This window comes from Schistocerca gregaria, chromosome 6 (genome assembly GCF_023897955.1).
Source record: "Schistocerca gregaria isolate iqSchGreg1 chromosome 6, iqSchGreg1.2, whole genome shotgun sequence".
In the NCBI taxonomy this organism is placed as follows: Eukaryota; Metazoa; Arthropoda; class Insecta; order Orthoptera; family Acrididae; genus Schistocerca; species Schistocerca gregaria.
In genome coordinates this window covers 574,848,336-574,870,815 of record NC_064925.1, presented here as the reverse complement: position 1 = coordinate 574,870,815, position 22,480 = coordinate 574,848,336, and the positions used below count along the sequence as shown (strand labels likewise).

General features: G+C 43.0%; 1 pseudogene; it reads left to right on the top strand.

Annotated features, from left to right (window-relative positions):
- The window catches only part of LOC126278942 (twinfilin-like), a 57,632-nt pseudogene extending 35,436 nt beyond the window's left edge, over positions 1-22,196 (top strand).
- The last annotated feature ends 284 nt before the right edge of the window (positions 22,197-22,480 follow it).

Here is a 22,480-nt window from a genome sequence, read left to right as displayed (position 1 = left end):
TGTGATTGTAATCGCAAATGCGTAATATCTTCGTCAATTGCTTGTTTTTCCGGTGCTGTTATAGATATGGATGTGGTTGCAGACTCTGTGCTTGTTCGATCCTGTTCACTACGCTCTTCAATGGTTTAAAACAACGCTGTTCGCAATTTCTGAAATTGTCGCTTCGTTTGCGCTTCTATTTTGACTATGCGGTTATCATATCTTTTCAGCTCTGCTTTTGTGATACGTTTGTGTAACACACTGTTTTCAACCATTTCACGCGCTGTACCTGCTGCTTGTCTAGTAATTTCGTTTATCTGTTTCTTTAGTTTCTTGACTTCTCCCTGGGTGTTGTTACGTAATGTTTTGATCTCGTCCTGAATGTCATTACGCAATGTTTTTACGTCCGCTTGTACCTATTCAATGTCTGTTCTCAATTGATTGTAACCTGTTATTAAGTTTCCTATCACTTCTCGAGATTCTTTTGCCTTGTCTTCAATACGACTTAGGTGTAACTGAATTTTTTTGTTTTGTTCTTTAATCTCACGCATTTGTCTCATGGTTTCTGCATTCTGAATTTGAATTTGGTTCGCTATTTCCTTATTTTGCCTTGTCATGGTTTCCGTAATTAGTTGTAATAATTCTGCCAGATTGGTGGGTCCTATTGCGTTTTCTTCCGACGTCCTACGCTCTGTGTTTTCGCCCAAGTGTTGGTTCGCAACCGATTGCATTGGCCTCTGCTGTGACACGTATCTGCCCGCATTCCTTGTACTCTGTGGTGAGGGACCTCTGATTACTTGTACTATGGGTTCTACGTATTCAAGACGCAAGTTAGAATCCTCATCGCCTGTCTCAATACTTTCCTGCTCCTCTGTCGTATGCTGACCTAGGTTTTCTGTGCCTTGCCGTACATAATCCTCGTTATGATCCGTTATCTGTCCTACTTCTCGCGATACTGCAACGTCTGTTGTACTGTCCTCTATTCTCTGTCGATTTTCATGCTGGGTCTCTACCTCAATTCGGTCAAGGTCTCGATTTGCCATTGCTAATCGTTCCGAATCCCTTATTTTCTGTTTTAAAAGCAATTCCCGCGCCCTACTTCGCGTCAACATACGCTCATACGATCTCACACGTTTCATAAACTTTTTGTTCAGACGACTTGACACTACTAAGACTGACAATCCATTCACTTACTTGTTGGGTCAGAACCAATTTGTCAAAGGATGTATCCGCCTCCTGTGCACTTGCATTGGAGAGAAAGCATAATTCTAACAATATTAAAATTCATAACTTAATTGTGCTATTCTCTCTGCCAGACCCATTTCTATTTCATACTTTTACTATCTATCGCTGCAGCTACTGTTTTCGACTATGTACAATTTTCGAAAAAAATTTTTTACTACCAAACCTTTTCAGCAGGTATTTTTCTGACCTGGTTAGGCATGTGGTCGACCTTCAATCATGGTATTTTACCATCCTGGCAGGGTCGCCATTTTCTAAATATTCATGGTGATGTCTGTTAGTTCTATATCGTGCCTCCCTATCACTTTCGCACAACGACGCTCTGAGAATGTTTTTTAGGGAATTAACTAGTTTGAACCTGGGACCTGTTGCTGGTAAGGAGACGCCAGACTACACTAGACATGTAGAATTCAGAAGGGTTCAGTGAGACTAGCGATAATATAACCAAATACTTAATGATCTCAGCAGCAGCTCCACTGCACTCCCTGTAAAAAAATATTAATACTAACTAAATTTAGGGGAAGGGGTTCAAGGATTTCCTATTTTTAGTTAGCTGGTGAAATAACATCGAAAAAGCAGTTAAGTTTACCATTGGAAATTTTATTCTACTCACAAAACATCATTTATAAATTGCACTATTGATAAAAGGAGATGTTTTAATACAGGATGGTAAAAACCAACTGCGTTCAACAAAAATGTGAACGAATATACCCTGAATGGATTTCCAAGTTCTACAATCGATCTAAGGATGACCTATGCCATATCACATCTATAATCTAGGTTTAATTTAACTTTCACAAAAGAGAAAACTATCAAAATGGTCTACAGTGACCCTCAATTATCCTTAATTACTTATCTACCTTGTCGTAAATTACAGTGGATGATGTGGCTTCTCAATAACTATACAGAAGAAAAATCATCGCGTTTCAGATCTGTTCTCCAAGTGGCAAATGTGAACACCATGAATTTTAATTAACGATCGACACTAGTATTACGAAAAAAGGGGGTGTAACAGATGAGGCTTCTCCAGTTCTGAGTGAAGCCTTATGCTCTCAAAAATGCGCCATCGTGTGCGTTCATTATCTTGTCCGTGCTTAGGCAATGTCAGGGCAGCGGCGGGCAGCACAGCTCCCCTCACATCGCCATCTCCGAAGCAACTCTCTCCTAACTTCTCCTTACTACAATTTACCGAAGTTGGTTTAAAAAAATTATCAGGCTGTGTTTTCATCTGACCAGTCAGGGTCTCAATGTTAACCTTAAGCTCTGCCTACAAAAATTCTGTCTATCCAATGAGGAACGTTATACTTTTCGTGGTGGGGCAATGTTTTTAAAGTTTAAAACGTAACAGAGACGCTAAAAAGTCTCACGCTAAAACCTGCAGCTGGTGTGGTCCTTTTAGCGTTATCGTAAGATCTATACTGTTCTTCTGGAGGGCTCTATCTTTTAACATGGGCTGGGGGGTGGTCCTTGACGTACCTGAGACGCGAAAAAGTCTCACACTAAAACTTGCGGGTGGTAGTGGCCCTTTTTGTGTTATCGTAAGATCTATAGTGTTTTTCTGGAGGGCTCTAGCTTTTAACATGGGCTGGGGGGTGGTCCTTGACGTAACAGGGACGCGAAAAAGTCTCACGCTAAAACGTGCGGGTGGTAGACTTAGAGAAAGGCTGGCGACGTGGGTGTCATGTCCGTCCCTTATCGAAGGGCCTTCTAGCTTAACACGGTTCTGCTCTCGGCTTCTGTCCTCGTTTCTCCCCTCGGACGTGCGTCTGCAACACGGTGGGAAGGTACGACATGCATTCAGGCATTCTTGTGTTAGTCTGTGGCATTCCATTTGCTCACTCGTTACTTGTATTACTTTGGTTAACTTAATGTCACGATTTATTCGGAGCTATGTGACATACTTCTAGATTTGCTTATTATGTCAGGGTTTTCATGGAAGGTGTTGGATTTGCCTGAAACCTTACATACTCATCTCTGGGTCTCCGAAATTTTACGCTCCACACTGCCCTCCAATGCTAAATTTGTGATCCCTTGATGCCTGAGAACATGACCTACCAACCGGTCCCATCTTCTTGTCAAATTGTGCCACAAACTCCTCTTCTTCCCAATTCTTTTCAATACCTCCACATTAGTTATGTGATCTACCCATCTAATCTTCAGCATTCTTCTGTAGTACCACATTTCGAAAGCTTCTACTCTCTTCTTGTCCAAACTCTTAATAGTCCATGTTTCACTTCCATACATGGCTACACTCCATACAAATACTTTCAGAAACGACTTCCTGGCGCCTAAATCTATACTCGATGTTAACAAATATCTCTTCTACAGAAACACTTTCCTTGCCATTGCCAGTATACATTTTATATCGTGTCTACTTCGACCATCATCAGTTGTTTTGCTCCCCAAATAGCAATACTCCTTTACTACTTCAAGTGTGTCATTTCCTAATCTAATTCACTCAGCATCACCCGACTTAATTCGACTACATTCCATTATCCTCGTTTTGCTCTGGTTGATGTTCATCTTATATCCTCTTTCAAGTCACTGTCCATTCCGTTCAACGGCTCTTCCAAGTCCTTTGTTGTCTCTGACAGAATTACAAGGTCATCGGCGAACCTCAAAGTTTTTATTTCCTCTCCATGGATTTTAATACCTACTCCGAATTTTTATTTTGTTTCCTTTGCTGCTTTCTCAATATAAAGACTGAATGACATTAGGGAGAGGCTAAAACCCTGTCTCACTCCCTTCCCAAACACTGCTTCCCTTTCAAACCCCTCTACTCTTATAACTGCCATCTATTTTCTGTACAAAATGTAAATAGCCTTTCGCTACTTGTGTTTTACCCCTGCCACCATTAGAATTTGAAAGAGAGTATTCAGGTCAACATTGTCAAAAGCTTTCTCTAAGTCTACAAATGCTAGAAAAGTAGGTTTGCCTTTCCTTAATCCTTCTTCTAACACAAGTCGTAAGGTCACCATTGCCTCACGTTTTCCAACATTTCTACGGAATCCAAACTGACCTTCCCCGAGTTCGGCTTCGACCAGTTTTTCCATTCGTCTGTAAAGAATTCGAGTCAGTATTTTGTAGCTGTGAGTTAATAAACCGATAGTTCTGTAATTTTCACATCTGTCAACACCTGCTTTCTTTGGGATTGGAATTATTATATTCTTCTTGAAGTCTGAGGGTATTTCACCTGTCTCATACATCTTGCTCACCAGATAGCAGAATTTTGTCAGGAATGGCTCTCCCAAGGCCGTCAAAAGTTCTAACCGAATGTTGTCTACTCCAGGGGCCTTGTTTCGAGCAAGGTCTTTTAGTGCTCTGTCAAACTCTTCACGAAGTATCGTATCTCCCATTTCATCTTCATCTACATCCTCTTCCACTCCATAATATTGTCCTGAAGTCCATCGCCCTTGTATAGATCATCTATATACTCCTTTCACCTTTCGGCTCTTCCTTCTTTGCTTAGAACTGGGTTTCCAAATGAGCCCTTGATGTTCGTACAAGTGGTTCTATTGTCTCCAAAGGTCTCTTTAATTTTCCTGTAGGCAGTATCTATCTTACCCCTAGTGAGATAAGCCTCTAAATCCTTACATTTGTCTTCTAGACATGCTGCTTAGCCATTTTACATGTCCTGTCTTTCTCATTTTAGAGACGTTTGTATTCCTTTTTGCCTGCTTCATTTACTGATTTTCTATATTTTCACCTTTCATCAATTAAATTCAATATTTCTTCTGTTACCCAAGGATTTCTACTAGCCCTCGATTTTTTACCTACTTGATCCTCTGCTGCCTTCACTACTTCATCCCTCAGAGCTACCCATTCTTCTTCCACTGTATTTCTTTCCCCCATTCCTGTCAATTGTTCCTTTATGCTCTTCCTGAAACTCTGTACAACCACTTGTTTAGTCAGTTTATCCAGGTCACATCTCCCTTAATTCCCACCATTTTGCAGTTTCTGCAGTATTAATCCATGGTTCATAACCAATAGATTGTGGTCAGTGTCCACAACTGCAACTGGAAATGTCTTACAATTTAAAACCTGGTTCCTAAATCACTGTTTTACCTTTATATCACCTGTCTAATATCTTTTATTATCATGAGGATTTATCCATGTATACAACCTTCTTTAATGATTCTTTATCGAACATATTGAGAATTACACACACGAAAGAATGGTGTTCTATGTGCTCACTCTGCTTTTCCACGTAATCTCCAACCCATCTGTGGGCTTCCTCCAGCACAAAACAAGGGCGTGTGTTCCCTGTCGGCACCAAACCTTGTCCTAGTGGCGGAGCCAGTCGTTCACTGTCTCAATCACCTCCTCAAAATGTCCTCGATGAATGGCATCTTTCAATGGCCCAGACAAGTGGAAGTCCGAGGGGGCTAGGTCAGGGCTGTAGGGTGGATGGACCGAGCGAGGTGGCGCAGTCGTTAGACACTGGACTCGTAATCGGGAGGACGACGGTTCAATCCCGCGTCCTGCCATCCTGATTGAGGTTTTCCGTGATTTACGTATATCTCTCCAGTCAAATGCCGGGATGGTTCCTTTCAAAGGGCACGGCCGACTTCCTTCCCCGTCCTTCTCTAATCCGATGAGACCGATGACCTCTCGGTCTGGTCTCCATTCCCGAAACAATCAACCAACCTAGGGTGGATGGCGTAACACTGACATATGCTTCTGAATTAATGCAACCGACTCTTTGCATCACGTCAATGAGAATCACACGTTCACAGTCTCAGAACACGGTGATTATGATCTCACCGGCGGAAGCAGTTGATCTGAATTTTTCTTCTGTGATGAGTGGGAATGGTGCCATTCCATCGACTGTAGTTAAGTTTCGGGCTCAAAATGGTGTACCCAGGTTTCATCACCTGTCGGAATCCGGGACAAAGTGGCCTACCCCTTAGCTTCAAACATTTGCCATAAATCAGGACAAATGTTTCTACTTCACGATTTGTCATCCGGCGTTAGACACCATCTTGCACACACTTTTCAATATCCAAGAATGAAAATACACTCCTGGAAATGGAAAAAAGAACACATTGACACCGGTGTGTTAGACCCACCATACTTGCTCCGGACACTGCGAGAGGGCTGTACAAGCAATGATCACACACACGGCACAGCGGACACACCAGGAACCGCGGTGTTGGCTGTCGAATGGCACTAGCTGCGCAGCATTTGTGCACCGCCACCGTTAGTGTCAGCCAGTTTACCGTGGCATACGGAGCTCCATCGCAGTCTTTAACACTGGTAGCATGCCGCGACAGCGTGGACGTGAACCGTATGTGCAGTTGACGGACTTTGAGCGAGGGCGTATAGTGGGCATGCGGGAGGCCGGGTGGACGTACCGCCGAATTGCTCAACATGTGGGGCGTGAGATCTCCACAGTACATCGATGTTGTCGCCAGTGGTCGGCGGAAGGTGCACGTGCCCGTCGACGTGGGACCGGACCGCAGCGACGCACGGATGCACGCCAAGACCCTAGGATCCTACGCAGTGCCGTAGGGGACCGCACCACCACTTCCCAGCAAATTAGGGACACTGTTGCTCCGGGGTATCGGCGAGAACCATTCGCAACCGTCTCCATGAAGCTGGGCTACGGTCCCGCACACCGTTAGGCCGTCTTCCGCTCACGCCCCAACATCATGCAGCCCGCCTCCAGTGGTGTCGCGACAGGCGTGAATGGAGGACGAATGGAGACGTGTCGTCTTCAGCGATGAGAGTCGCTTCTGCCTTGGTGCCAATGATGGTCGTATGCGTGTTTGCCGCCGTGTACGTGAGCGCCACAATCAGGACTGCATACGACCGAGGCATCATGGTGTGGGCAGCGATCTCCTACACTGGCCGTTCACCTCTGGTGATCGTCGAGGGGACACTGAATAGTGCACGGTACATCCAAACCGTCATCGAACTCATCGTTCTACCATTCCTAGACTGGCAAGGGAACTTGCTGTTCCAACAGGACAATGCACGTCCGCATGTATCCCGTGCCACCCAACGTGCTCTAGAAGATGTAAATAAACTACCCTAGCCAGCAAGATCTCCGGATCTGTCCCCCATTGAGCATGTTTGGGACTGGATGAAGCGTCGTCTCACGCGGTCTGCACGTCCAGCACGAACGCTGGTCCAACTGAGGCACCAGGTGGAAATGGCATGGCAAGCCGTTCCACAGGACTACATCCAGCATCTCTACGATCGTCTCCATGGGAGAATAGCAGCCTGCATTGCTGCGAAAGGTGGATATACACTGTACTAGTGCCGACATTGTGCATGCTCTGTTGCCTGTGTCTATGTGCCTGTGGTTCTGTCAGTGTAATCATGTGATGCATCTGACCCCAGGAATGTGTCAATAAAGTTTCCCCTTCCTGGGACAATGAATTCACGGTGTTCTTATTTCAATTTCCAGGAGTGTAGTAGCATCCTTAATTCCTTCGCTGACTGAAGAGGCAGCGCCAACTGCCGAATCGTAATGCGTCTGACCTCGAGAATAACAACACCAGCTTGCTGCAGCATGTCAGGTGTGGTTGCCGTCGATGGTCTTCCCGACCGCTGCAAACATTGGAGCTCCGCCGAACCAGCTTCTGATGACTTCACCCTCTGTGCGCAGCGACTAACTGTACTTCTATCGACAGCAGATACTCCAGAGATTTTGCACAAGCGTTTGTAAATATGCTACACAGTTTCCTTCTCTGCAGTGAGAAATTAAGTGACGGCACGTTGCTTGTAACGGACGTCACCTACAGACACCCTTTAGAAACTGTCCTGCAGCTAAGCTCTGTGTCGAAAGTGAGAGAAACTTGGCGCGCTCGCTCAGGAGACTCCAGCCAGTAAATACATAACATTTCGCATTCGTAGCACTGTTTTCGACTCAGAAAAAAACTGCAGTGAATTACTTTCTGGACAACCCTTGTAGAATGGTAACAACGTTTGCTTTATTTGTAAAGCGTTAAGAGTTTTCACATAAGAGATTCGGAGGAATCACTTTTCAGGAAGCCGTCATATACAGGGTGTTACAAAAAGGTACGGGCAAACTTTTAGGAAACATTCCTCACACACAAAGAAAGAAAATATGTTACGTGGACATGTGTCCGGAAACGCTTACTTTCCTCTCTCTGCCTCGTGATGACTGGGTGTTGTGTGATGTCCTTAGGTTAATTAGGTTTAAGTGGTTCTAATTTCTAGGGGACTGATGACCAAAGCTGTTAAGTGCCATAGTGCTCAGAGCCATTTGAACCATTTTTTTTTAAAAAAAGCTTACTTTCCATGTTAGAGCTCATTTTATTACTTCTCTTCAAATCACATTAATCATGGAATGGGAACACACAGCAAGAGAACGTACCAGCGTGACTTCAAACACTTTGTTACAGGAAATGTTCAAAATGTCCTCCGTAAGCTCGGATACTTTAATGCACCCTCCGTTGCATGGAATCCCTGATGCGCTGATGCAGTCCTGGAAAATGGCGTATTGTATCACAGCACTCCAAAATACGGGCACGAAGAGTCTCTACATGTGGTACCGGGGTTGCGTAGACAAGGGCTTTCAAAAGCACCCATAAATGAAAGTCAAGAGGGTTGAGGTCAGGAGAGCGTGGAGGCCATGGAATTGGTCCGCCTCTACCAATCCATCGGTGACCCAATCTGTTGTTGAGAAGCGTACGAACACTTCGACTGAAATGTGCAGGAGCTCCATCGTGCATGAACCACATGTTGTGTTGTACTTGGAAAGGCACATGTTCTAGCAGCACAGGTAGAGTATCCCGTATGAAATCATGATAACGTGCTCCATTGAGCGTAGGTGGAAGAACATGGGGCCCAATCAAGACATCACCAAAAATGCCTGCCCAAGCGTTCACAGAAAATCTGTGTTGATGACGTGATTGCATAATTGCGCGCGGATTCTCGTCAGCCCACACTTGTTGATTGTGAAAATTTACAATTTGATCACGTTGGAATGAAGCCTCATCCGTAAAGAGAACATTAGCACTGAAATGAGGATTGACAGATTGTTGGATGAACCATTCGTAGAAGTGTACCCGTGGAGCCCAATCAGCTGCTTTTTGTGCCTGCAAACGCTGTACATGGTACGGAAACAACCGGTTCTCCTGTAGCACTCTCCATACAGTGACGTGGTCAATGTTACCTTGTACAGGACCAATTTTTCTGAGGCTGACTTTAGGATTATCGTCAACTGCACGAAGAATTGGCTCGTCCATTGCAGGTGTCCTCGTCGTTCCAGGTCTTCCCCAGTCGTTCGTGATGAACACTAAGCTGTTGATGCAACGTACTGATGTGCTTGATGATAGTACTGTAGAGCAATGAGTCGCATGTCAACACAAGCAGCGAAGTCAACATTACCTTCCTTCAATTGGGCCAACTGGCGGTGAATCGAGGAAGTACAGTACATACTGGCGGAACTAAAATGAGCTCTAACATGGAAATTAAGCGTTTCCGGAAACATGTCAACATAACATCTTTTCTTTATTTGTGTGTGAGGAATGTTTGCTGAAAGTTTGGCCGTACCTTTTTGTAACACCCTGTATTCATGGCCCTGTAGACATGACAATGACAGTTACAGTATACTTACCGGTTAATCCGCAGCAATCATAAATCAGTGTATTTTGTGGAGAACCTCTCTGGGAACAAAGCAAGTTAACCCGTTAGTGTGCGGTTCGAGGTAGGATTGCTGGCGGTGGGGGCGTTGGGCGGACTTTAAATATTTAGCTTTCTGTTACGGCATAGTTCCTTATTTCACTTCCTGGGGGAAACTGTATAGGGGCGTGTTCGTCTTTCTCCCTTTTCCTCTCCTCTGTGTATATGTGTGTGTCCATGCCGGTATGCTTGCGGGAGTGTATGTGTGTGTGTGTGTGAGTGTGTGTGTGTGTGTAGCAGAAAGGGGTCTGGGACGGGAGTGCTCTGAATCGAGAGCGAGGGGCCGAGGAACAGTCGGCGAAAGCTGGGGGCTGCTAAATAATGCACGCTTCCATTGCATACAAACACGCGTAGCGGTAGCGTAATGAAACAGCGGAAGTAAGGTCGGGGCTCGGAAGTTTCAATAAATAAAGGATTGCGCCTACTTCCGGCCACCTATGTCTCACCGCCGACGGCCGCTGGCGTCTCACCTCGCTAACGGCGTGCTTTACCGCTGCTGGAGGCCGATAAAACGCTACGAAATTTCCGCCCACACACAGTACGTCCCGAGGCTGAGTATTAGTCTGCGCTGAGTATCTTGAAATATTGTCAGCCAATATTCGTCGTTATCAGGCTTTACGTCAAATCGAGAGTAACAACAGGAGGAAATAAAAGATGAAGACGGAAAATGCAACGGTTTTAAATTAGAAGACATGCTATAAGAGACGCGTTTCACACGAAAAAAGACATCGTATGCAAAGGAAGAACCAACAAGGAACCAAAAATCTTATTTAGCAGAAAAACATGCGAACTGAGTTATTATTGATATGAATGTGCGAGAAAAATCATCTGGAGTCAATTGCTAGTAGTAGGAAACAAAAATTTATGAGAGGTGTTCGTTAATTTCGTAATGAGCACAAAGGGAAACATAGAGGGAATCAAAGAGATTGAAATAGGGCTTAGATGTTATCTGATAGAAACTATGAATGAGCTGCATCACAAGTTTATCTCACTCACTGTTTGTCATTTACTTTCTTATCCTGTTAATTGCCTAGGATGGATATCATCAAATCCAAATTAATTTTGTCCTTCCGTGACAGAGCCATGTGTCATACTTGAAACTATTTAGTTTACCATTCGGTTATTTTTTTTCCTGAAGTGCATTCTGTAAACTATTCTATTGGCTTTTTATTTTAGTTGTACACACTAAGCCATTCGTGTTTCTCTTTAAAAAGTTGACATTTTCATCTGACTCTTTTCTCCCCCTTTCAAATGTCGGGCTGCAGACTGTGTGTTGGAGTCATGATTAAGAAGTGAGTAGAGACTTAACAGAACAGGAGATCCTAACATCATTACTGAAATTCTAGATATCAGCGCTAACGTAACAGCACAGAGTTTCACGAAACTCAAATTACGCCGCACATTTATTAGTGTGATGCACTGTAAATCCAATAATTATCGTCTAAAAGCAGAATTATTGAGTTCATTAAATCATCTACATATTCAATTATTTTCTGCTTATTGCGTTTCTTTTCCAGTGTTTCATTGGTACTTTGTGTTATGCACACGAGAGTTAACACAATCCAGTGCCGTTTAATTAAATTACAGATTACCAGAACTATTCCACGACGTCATAGATCAGGAAAGGAAAACAAAAATTACACTGAAGCCACTTTTCTCATCTATAACCCGATCTGCTTTGTATTCGTGTTGTGAAAACATATCGTGCACCTCTTTTCTTTTTACCTATCTAAGCGCCCGAATACAGCTTTGTTGAATTTTTTCTTGTATCGACACACAAAGCTGAAGTATTTCCTGATGTAATTATTTGGAAAGTCGTCCTCTCCAGCTTGTATGCTGTTCAGCTAGTCGTCTTTGTTTCCACGGCACGTAATCGACTCTTCCCCCCTCGTGACGGGATACGTTCGGTGCCATGGAATGGGGCACGACGGTGTGCTCGGCACATGGCGAGTGACTCCAACTGTAACTAACCTGTTTAGCCACTGTAATTTATTCTCTCTGTAAGCTCAATAGTGCATACGTATTACTCAAACTTAGCTATTTTAAGTGCACTGTGCCAGAGTATACTGTCACAGTATTGTCAGCGTAGCAGACAAGATTCTTAGAACTGAGTGGCTCAAAGTGTTTCAGAGAAAAATTAGCTTGAGTTAAAACCAATATATTTACGTCATATCATAATTTAATGCATTCTGCGAGATGGTAGCAAAACATTCATAACTCTTCTTTACTATCAAATTGAAGAAATTTCTCAGTAATGGAAATACTGCTGCGTAACTTATAAAACCATTCAGGAAGCACTTCTTTCTTTGTAGCCATGTAACGTATAGCCATTTCTGATGAGGTTACGGGATCAATTTATGGATATAATTTCAAATTTATAGGTAGTTCGAAGCTTTCTCATCGCCTTGGTGGCAAATGAAAGTCTACTTAAATTTTTAATGAGCGATATTGAAATTGAAACGTTCAAAGTCACGTTTTACCGCAAGCCTTCCACAAGAATGTGAGCCGCGTATAGATTTTCCGTGGCAATAGTGCATATGGTGAGGGGACTGACTGACGGTTTCGGAATAGACCATAGTTGTAGGGGAAGTCATTTCAACTATGTTTTGATTTAATTGCTGTGTTGTCTTCAACTATTCTGTGCTATGATTTGAAAATTCCACTGCATCGTTCTTCATTCTTACATATGAAAATTTAGTTATAAACTACACCGGTAACATTTATTTCTGAATATTGTGACTCGGTACCCTGGGTTATTAAATGGAAAATAGCGTATTATGGAAGAAAATAGTTTTTGATAAGTCAGCGTTGAAAAAGCGATGGGCCCTGCAAAGATTTTAACTCAAACGAGCAGTGTGTCAAGTTGGTACGAGCCCACACGCCTGGTGACATGACGAATTCTTTACGCAATGGGAAAGTATTTAAAAACCTTTGTATCTACACTGCTGAATATAGAATAAGTAATTTCCATACTTATTCAGTAGGCCTCTTGCCATTTATTCCCGGGGAAATTTCTCTTTGATCCAAACGCTTTGTAATTCTGCCCTTGTCTCTCGCTTCATTTTCCTTCTTTTACTTCTTTGGTGGCAGACGTACTTGTCAAGTCTTTAAAATTCACTGAAAACATAAATTCTTCTGCGGTGGAACTTTTGCAGCATCGGAGCGAACGCCGAAAGAGAATCGCGAGAGACAATTATTTCGAAATAGCGCTTTCTCAGACGGTTGACTTTTGCTCATAGTTGTTAAGGTATGCATTTTAGCGCACTTGTTAACTGGACATTGTTGTTCAGAATGATCATTCCTGTCATATTCCTGAATATTGACCATCGCTTCTGAAACACCCTGTACAGACAAAGTGACTGAAGCGTTGCTGATAATGGTCGATCAGAAATCTCAGCAGCCGCGTCATCCACAGTTTGTGCAACTGCTAATAGAGTAGGAGTACCTATGGAATGAGTTCAACATACTGGGCATGTCGATAACATCAAACAGAAGTTTTCACCTCATTTCAATGCACCGCTGATTGTTTCTCTGTCTTAACACAGTTCACAGTTTTTATTAGTACCTAAGATGGGATGGAGTGGTATCTGCTACCGATACGTATCGAAATAAGTCGTAGGACGAAATGATGCTTGTCGTAGATAAGCACCAGACGGATCAGATTACAATTATCGTGATAGTAAAAGGTGGTTTGGGAATGGAAAAGTACGGGTATACAATGTAATAAAGTGTTAATATCATAGGTATAATTTATGTGACTGTCTGTCCATGTATATTGCCTAAAAAAATTAAAGAACCCAGACGACGTGAGAAAATGTCACTATAATCATATACTCGTACACCGTGACCGGTATCTAAATGAATAAGCTGCCATTCTCTGAGACCAAGTGGCCACCGTAGTACATTTGAGTTGTTCGTGTTTAGTGCTCACATCTAGCGTGGTAGGATATCAAAGGGCGTGAACAACGTCAGATGTTGAGTGATCGTCTCTAAGATCCGTGTACTAGTGTGAGACTGCGTAATCATCCCGTGACCGAGCGTGAAAGGTGCTTCATTGTGTGAATCCATACGGCAGGCTGCTCAAATCGCGTAGTATTCAGATTTGCAGGGCATCCAGACAGGACAGAGGCCACATGTTGGACTGCGTCGGAAAGTGAGGGCATATACAGGGTGTCCAGAAATGGACTCCCTGATTTCAAAATGAAATATCTCGAAAACAAAGATCGATAGAGGAATGCAGTAAACGGTATGTTTACTGTGAAAGCTGTAAGAAGTTTATACAGCAGTTTGAAATAATAGTTACAAAAGCTGCTAACAGATGGCTCTGTAAATGCCATATGCAATGCCTACTATAAATAGTCATCCGAAGCCCAGAGCGATCAGTTCCACTATTGAAACGCAAAAGGAGGTTAGCGTACCGAAGGAAGAGATTTAAACCATGTACTCCATTGAACAACGCGTTTTTCTGGTGCTAGAGTACCACAGGTTAGAAGAGAGTCCTACGGCAACAAGGCGAACTTTTCTAGCACCATATAATGTTCCAAAAGGACCCGATGCGAAGACTATTCGTAAGCTCTTCGCAAAATTTCAACGAACAGGCAGCGTAACTGATGATCTAGTGGGGCATGTTGGCTGCAAGCAAACCTCAGTTACGCCTGAAAATATCGTCACAGTTTCAGGAATTATTCAGCGAAATCCAATGTCATCCGTCCGTAGAATTGCATCTGAGACTGGTTTGAAGCGTTCCAGTACGCAGAAAATACTGAGAAAGAGCCTACACTTGTTTCCATTCAAAATTTAAACGCACCAGGCCATACCCGTACGAGCTGTGCAACAAAGGGTTGCCTTTGCTAATCAGATGCTCACGATGATTGATATGAAGAGTTTGATGTTGGCTTCATCTGGTTTACAGATGAAGCACACTTCCACCTGAATGGATTCGTGAATAAGCAGAACTGGCGATTTTGGAGTTCCGAAAAGCCATATTGGTGTGAAGCGAAACCCCTGTATTCTCCTAAAGTTACTGTGTGGGCTGCAGTATGCAGCAGATGTATTATTGGCCCTTTTTTCATTCGAGGGACGGTCACCGGTGCACGTTACGTTGCAATTTTGGAACAATTTGTCGCCACACAGCAAGCGTTAGAGGATCGACCAGGTACTGAATGGTTTATGCAAGATGGAGCCCGACCACATCGGACCGAACAGTGTTTCGCTTTCTTGAGGAAAACTTCGGGAATCGACTCATTGCTTTAGAATATCCCAAATTTACTGGTGCAGGCATGGATTGGCCTCCATATTTGCCGTATTAGACTCCCTGTGACTTTTTTTGTGAGGCACAGTGAAAGACATGGTCTACCCGAAGCATCCCGCCATGCTGGACGAGCTTGAATCGGCGATCTCTGTGGCATGTGAATCCATTTCGGTTGAGACACTACGAAATGTGATGGTGAATTTCATCTTCGTTTGCGCCACCTCCGTAGTGCCAATGGTGAACATTTTGAAAAGGTTGTTATGAGATTGTTTGCAAAGATTGTTTTCATACGATTATTTCACTTATGGATGCTGATATGAGCTGGACAGCGTACAGTGCCATCTGTTAGCAGCTTTTGTAACTATTATTTCAAACTGCTGTATAAACTTCTTACAGCTTTCACAATAAACATACCGTTTACTGCATCCTCTATCGATCTTTGTTTTCGAGACATTTAATTTTGAAATCAGGGAGCCCTTTTCTGGACACCCTGTATACTCGTAATCAAGGTTCCGATCGATCATCACAAAGGGGGTTTGCCTTATTGTGCACCAAGCACAACAAATGTTCAGATGTGTGTGAAATCTTAGTGGACTGAACTGCTAAGGTCATCAGTCCCTAAGCTTACGCACTACTTAACCTAAATTATTCTAAGGACAAACACACACACCCATGCCTGAGGGAGGACTCGAACCTCAGCCGGGACCATCCGCACAGTCCATGACTGCAGCACATAAAAACCGCATGATACAATCATGTGCGCCTGTCATGCGAGTGTAAGTAATGGACTCCCTAGCAGCAGCTGCACTAGAGGTACATGGGATAGGCAAAATAATGTGAACGGTCGTGGCAATGGAATTGTTGTGTTTGACGGTCAACAACGCAGGTAATGCACGTGTTGCGCTGGAGTGTTCATGTTCAGTACGGACCATGCATCAGCGCAGGATTTTTACGAGTAGTGCACACTTCGTATTTGCATTCAGATGTCGAGATTGACATTCAATGAAAGACCTAACAGAGTCCCAAAGATGACAAATCGTGGGGTCCCGATTAGCTGGAGCATCAGTAACCGAGACAGCCAACTTATTTAATATTTCAAGAGCAACTGTTTCAACAGTCATGAGAGCCTATACAAAGCGTGGAAAGGCATTATCGTGTAAACGTAATAGTGGGCGCTAATCAAAACTAATGACAGAGAGCGTCGTACGCTAACACGAAATGAGTCAAAACAACACAAAACTAACTCGCCTAAGGAGACTGCAGAGCTCAATAGCCATCTTCGATAACACGTATCTATCGACACTGTCCGCCGAGAGCTCCATAAAGTGAGTATTCATGGACGAGCTGCTACACCGAAACCCTTAATACGACAACCAACGCAGAGAAGCTTGAAACGTGGGATCAGGACCATCAATCCTGGAAGGCTGATCAGTGGAAACACGTCGCATTGGCCGACGTGTCAACATTTTCGGTATTTGCAACATCTGGCCGTGTGAAGAACGCCAAAAGAAGGGTACAATCCTGATTGCTTGATTCCAACGGTTAAGCACGGAGTTGGAAGTGTGATAGTGTGGGCAGCCATATCAAGGTATTCTGCTGGTCCCATCATTACTCTCAAAGGCGGTGTTACAGCCAAAGGTTACGTGAACATTTTAGGTGATCAGGCGCACCCCGCCATTCAGGTGTTGTCTCCCAGCAATGATGCCATATTTCAGGACTACAATGCACCCATTCACAGAGCTGAACAGCCGCGTTTTCCCTGGCCAACACAGTCCGCGGACTTGAACATTAATGAACCCTTGTGGGCGGTATTGGAGAGCAGACTCCGGAGAAAATTTCCGCCTCCCTCGTCACTACAGGAATCACAAGAGGTTCTGATCAAACAAGGGCATAACATTCCACTGGGGACTATACAATCATTATATGCAAGTATTCCAAGAAGAGTCGCAGCTGTATTATGGGCAAATGGGGGTCCAAACCCTTAATTATGAACCAATCCCAAGTAAGTACAGGTGCGCACATTATTTTACCTATCCCCTGTATACTGACCGGAGCGTTAAGCTGCCGTTAGACACCACAATACGAACGGCTGCATTCGGCGTTGTTCCGTGACAGGGACTGCTGCTGTACGGCATCGCATTATGTACAGCCACGAACTGCGGCTCAGCGCTGACTGGATGACCATTGTCTGCCATTACGAACGGTAAATTAGGATTCGTTTTTGTGATCATCTGTGTAATGCCCCCGTACTAGTAAAATGATGGGAAATGACATGGAAGCACTAGGCCCCTGTTTTTCAAAGTAACAACAGGTCCCCTTTAAGAAAAATAGGTAGGAAAATTCCAAGTTAATTTGCCTTGTTAAATTTACACACTTGAAAGTGTACAAAATGGTGAATAACACAGTCACTGAATTACAGTAATAATAGATTTAAACAAGATGCTAGAAGATAAGACTTTTTATAATTCTGGCTTTAAAAAGTTATATTTAAAAATTTAAATAAACCATAAAAATAAAAGTAATTAAAACTGAGTATTAGATAAATTTCTGCGAGTGAGCTTAAAACCAAGTATTAGGCACACAACCAACAGATAAATATTAACCATTTAACAAGATATAACAGTTCTCCTTTACGGCATACTCAAAGGGTTTACACCAAATAATTTAAAACAAGATATTAGAGAAGAGTTACATTATCTATTAACCGGGACAATACCATTGAATGGCAAATTCGCCTTGCGGAAGCAATTAATCACGTAAACTCGTTTTGACCTACAGAAAAGTTTCATTTGGATTGTATCTCAGATAACATAAGGTACTCATCTTGAGCGCAGACGGTGAGGACACGTAACTCCAAACAAATAGCAAGCCGCGCTAGGAAATGCTCGAGAGCCGTACACACACTTGCAAGCAAGCCAAGCCTATGTGGCAGTAAGCCGCCGACACAGAACGCTCTCACGGCATCTTAGTTGGTGCTGTCAACCAAAACCGAAGATAAAAATGACTCACTGAATTACACTACAATTGAAATTTCTTCTTTAACCAAGATTGCCTTTATTGAACCTTTCCAATAAGGCCATGGGTCCTACGAAATAAGCCTTCCTACAAATGTGAGGCGTAAAAGAGAACTACTCAAATGGAGCTGTAAATTCCTCCAGGAAGGAATACAAGTAAAAACTCGCTAAGGTATTACCGTTACCTGGAGGTCATAACTTAGGAAACTTGAAGGACTGAATAGTAATAATACTAGAGAGTACACCAGCTTCAGAAACACAGTGAAAACAAATATTAAAATTCAGAACGAGCTTGTTCTCTTGCATTGGACAACTTACATACAAGCGCAAAAATTAAGAAAATTCCGAGGCCAGCTTATTAACACAAGTCACTTTAGAAACACATGCAACCAGAGCAGACAGGACAATAAGTTGGCCCTAGAATCACATAGTCATATGGTTAGAGGCGAGCTAGAAGCTATCGATAGTGAGAAGCGGAAATGAGACGCTAAAGCTCAGTCACAAACGCTCTGAACCCGCCAATTTTCCATAAATTTTCTTCTCCACTTGTGGCTGCTTCATCTTTTTTGTCAGTTAGTATATTAAAAGACTAGTGCTTGAAAATTGGGTAGCGCCAATAACAGGGACAGGGGCTGTTAGACTGTATACTTTAGAAAGGTCATTACTACGCTACTTTTACTATTGTCAATCACTGAATGAAGTAACAAGTGTTTCTACTAATTAGTCTGGTAGTGAGGAAAGTTTGATTTTTTTGGAATTTTGTTCATGTACGTGTTAGAGGAAAAATATCGAAACAACTAGACATGTATTGCACTTAGATTAGGGAAGTCGAATTAACTCTGCAGTGGAAGAATCTACCGCCCAGGGAAGTCAATCATCAGTCGACAGATCCATTAACAGAAGTTTATAAGAAACAAGAGTTAATTTTTTCGACAATGCCCATAGTCCTACAACGCGTAGGTGAAATTTCGTTAGACCCCTACGGTCGCAGGTTCGAATTCTGCCTCGGGCATGGATGTGTGTGATGTCCTTAGGTTAGTTAGGTTTAATTAGTTTTACGTTCTAGGGGACTGACGACCTCAGAAGTTAAGTCCCATAGTGCTCAGAGCCATTTGAAACATTTTTTTGAAATTTCATTGCAGCAAGTGATTGTGTCTGCAGAGCCGAAAGACTTCAGAAAAGCATAAGGTATTAGCGACAGAAATTTCGAAAAAAAAAAATTTATACTCGACCGAAATTTGTTCAAAGAAAGACGCTGTGTCAGAGCGATTATCAGCTGAAATTTTAGCATTAGAGTCAGCACCGCCAGAATTCGTGCAGAAATTAAGCAATGAAGTCATTAAAATCAGACAGCTGCAAAATTACTATCTGAAACTGTTCGACTGCTCTCAGTTTGGGTAAACCATGTTGCTGCTGAACAGGGAAATCAATACACTAACAATATTGTTTACAACAACAAAAATTTACAGATGAATTAGCTTCCTGGATGTCGGGAACTGACTCATTGATCACTGAAAGAATACATGCGAAGTTCCAAAAAGCAATCGGTAGAATGAAAAATGAGGTTACGTCTGAACAGGATCGTCCAGTCATTTATGCAGAAATGGAACTGTAAAATGAAACTAAAACTAGAACAGCATTTGGAACTGTGGTGTAACGCCATCAGCAAGCAAATCCAAAACGAGAAAAAATAATTATCTGAGTTAAGGACTGGCGGGCAGCAGCACCGAGTTCGATAGGTATTCACAATTTTGAACCTACGTGGAGCAAGCTGCAGTGAGGCAATGTGAGATGTTGGCGATACTGCTCGATGCACCAAGTAATATGAGGCTGCACCCTCGTTACTTACGCGCTGCCGGAGGAAAATGTGAGCAGACACCGGCAATTACAGGTGATTTTCTCTCACAAAAGAAATATTCATTTTGATCGAGCGGCCACTATGAATTAATATAGAAGAATTACGACATTGGCTGTGAGCGGCCATTGATTCAAGTCAATGGGGAATTTGGAAATTTTGTGGCGAACCGGGATTCGAACCCAGGTCTCCTGCTTATCAGGCACATGCGCTGACCACTTTTTTCATTTTGTACAGTATTGTTGGTTGCGTTTGGCAGGGGTGGGCGTCAGGTGAAACCCGTTCCAAGTTCGTCGTTGATCCTTTCACTCAGTTATTTTTTTTATTTTTTTTTTTCTTATTACTGAGGCCAGTCTTGCCCTCTGACCGAAAACATGCTGAGCTACCGCGCTGGCATCACTGAGCCATCCAGACGCAGTGTTCATTGCAAATGCACGTAGTACTCGAGCACGCGGCCAATGTGTGTAATTGCTTTGTGTTTTAACTCATGCGGCTGCTGGATCAAAATGGTTTCTGTTCTTTTGGACATATATAAGTAAGTCGTGGACGACCAAAGATCTCTTCAGGGCTGATACGCACCAGGTGCGAACTGATACGGAAATCGGTGAAATGCCGCGAGTAACGAGGATAGTTGACATGGGGCACTGCGTTAGTTTTGTTTGGGTAAGATGAGAACTTGGGTCTGGTGTGAGGCGTGTCAGGGTAGTCCATGCATTGTGTCTCGACGGTACAGTGTTCAGTGCATCTGCCCAATAAACAGGAGATTGATTTAAATCAATCCCTGCTCACAGCCAATGTCTTCAATGCCTTGTGTCTTAATTCATAGTGGCTGCTGATTCAAAATGGCGTCTGTTCTTTTGGACATCTTCGAAAGAATAGACACCACACACACACATATACACACATAGTAAGGCGAGGGCAACCAGTGATCCCGTCAGTGCGGATGCACACCAAGCTCGAACTGTTACTAGAATTGGCGAAAAGCTGCGAGTAAAGAGGATAATGTGTAAAGGGGCTGAGTTAAAAATTTGGTTCTGTTGGGAGGCGTGCTAGGTGACTCCATGCAGTTGCGATGTATACCGTGTCTCGATGGCATTGAATACTTTGGTAGGTTTTCCGAAAAGGAGGGTTGGGTAGTATTTTGTTTCTATATTCATATTTACTACAGTATTAAATGTCTCATCAGACGTAAAAAGCGCAAATGACGCCCTCTAAAAGTTTTTTTGAAAATGTGAATTAGGAAATATTCCTGTATTTAAGGTCTCTATAGAGAACGAGTAACTCTCTTTGGCAACATTTAAAGAGGCAGTCGGAACATGGCAAGAAAATTTTGACAACGGTACTGTTCCTCTTGTCGAAGATGAGCACCAATCATACATATTATACAGGTTGAACTTAAGAAATACGTCTCGCTATGAATGCGTAGTCATTAGCTGGTCGCCAAACAGCTCTCGTATCCGCCAGGAAATGCTTTATGCATCAACAGAGCTACACTTAGACGAGAATTCGGTAGTGGTCAGGTGAAACAAGAACTTCATGGTAGAACTTTAGAAGGCATTGCATTACATGGTTTTATGCGTCATAAAGAGGCTGCAAAGGAGCCAGCGCCTTTGACAACAGCCGAAGAAGAACTAGCAGAACTCAAATGCACTGAAGTTGGTGTCAATGCTGACGGCAGACACCAGACTGTGTCAGGAGTTGCCTTTCCCATCACAAACGAAGATCGGCAAGCTTGATGCTGCATACAACTATGTACATGTAAGGATAGATCTCGATGAAGGAAACAAACATCTTGCCACTGCTAGAAATGTACCTGTAGCTAAATTAAGCCAGTAAATGCTTACTAATAACGCCCGCTATCACTTAGCCAATTTCAAGCACACTCATGAAGGGGATTGCATGGAAACCATAGTGTTTCATATATTCAGTGCCAAGGTACTAGTTTTCGATAAAGGAGAGAATGTTGTATTCAAGCTGCAAAGGACCTCTTCTGGATACATTGAGACAGGATATTGCTCTCTCAGTTACACAAAAGATGGAAGTACAAGGTGGAGATGAGCTCATGGAAGGTGCATTGTATGATGCAATTCATCCAAAAACAAATATTCGCCAGCCAAAATTAGCAAACCCAAACAGCCCACCAAACCGTGGAACTCCATTGATAAGAAAAAATGGCACATTGTTTAGCGCATCTGCCTAGTAAGCAAGAGACAAGGGCGCGAATCTTGGCCCAGCGCAAATTTTCAAAATTTCTCCGTTGATTTAAATGAATGCCGGCTCGCAGCCAATGTCCGTAATTCCTTTGTGTCTTAAATAAATATTCATAAAATTCTGTTCATTTGAACGTTTTGCAGAGCATTGCCATGTTCCTGTAACAATCCTCAGAAAAGAGGTTTTTAAGTTGTTACAGTGAAGAACACGCCCTATACTGGGCTATAGAGGTAGCCGAGTATTACCAGACACAAGAAAAATTTAAGAAGTCTT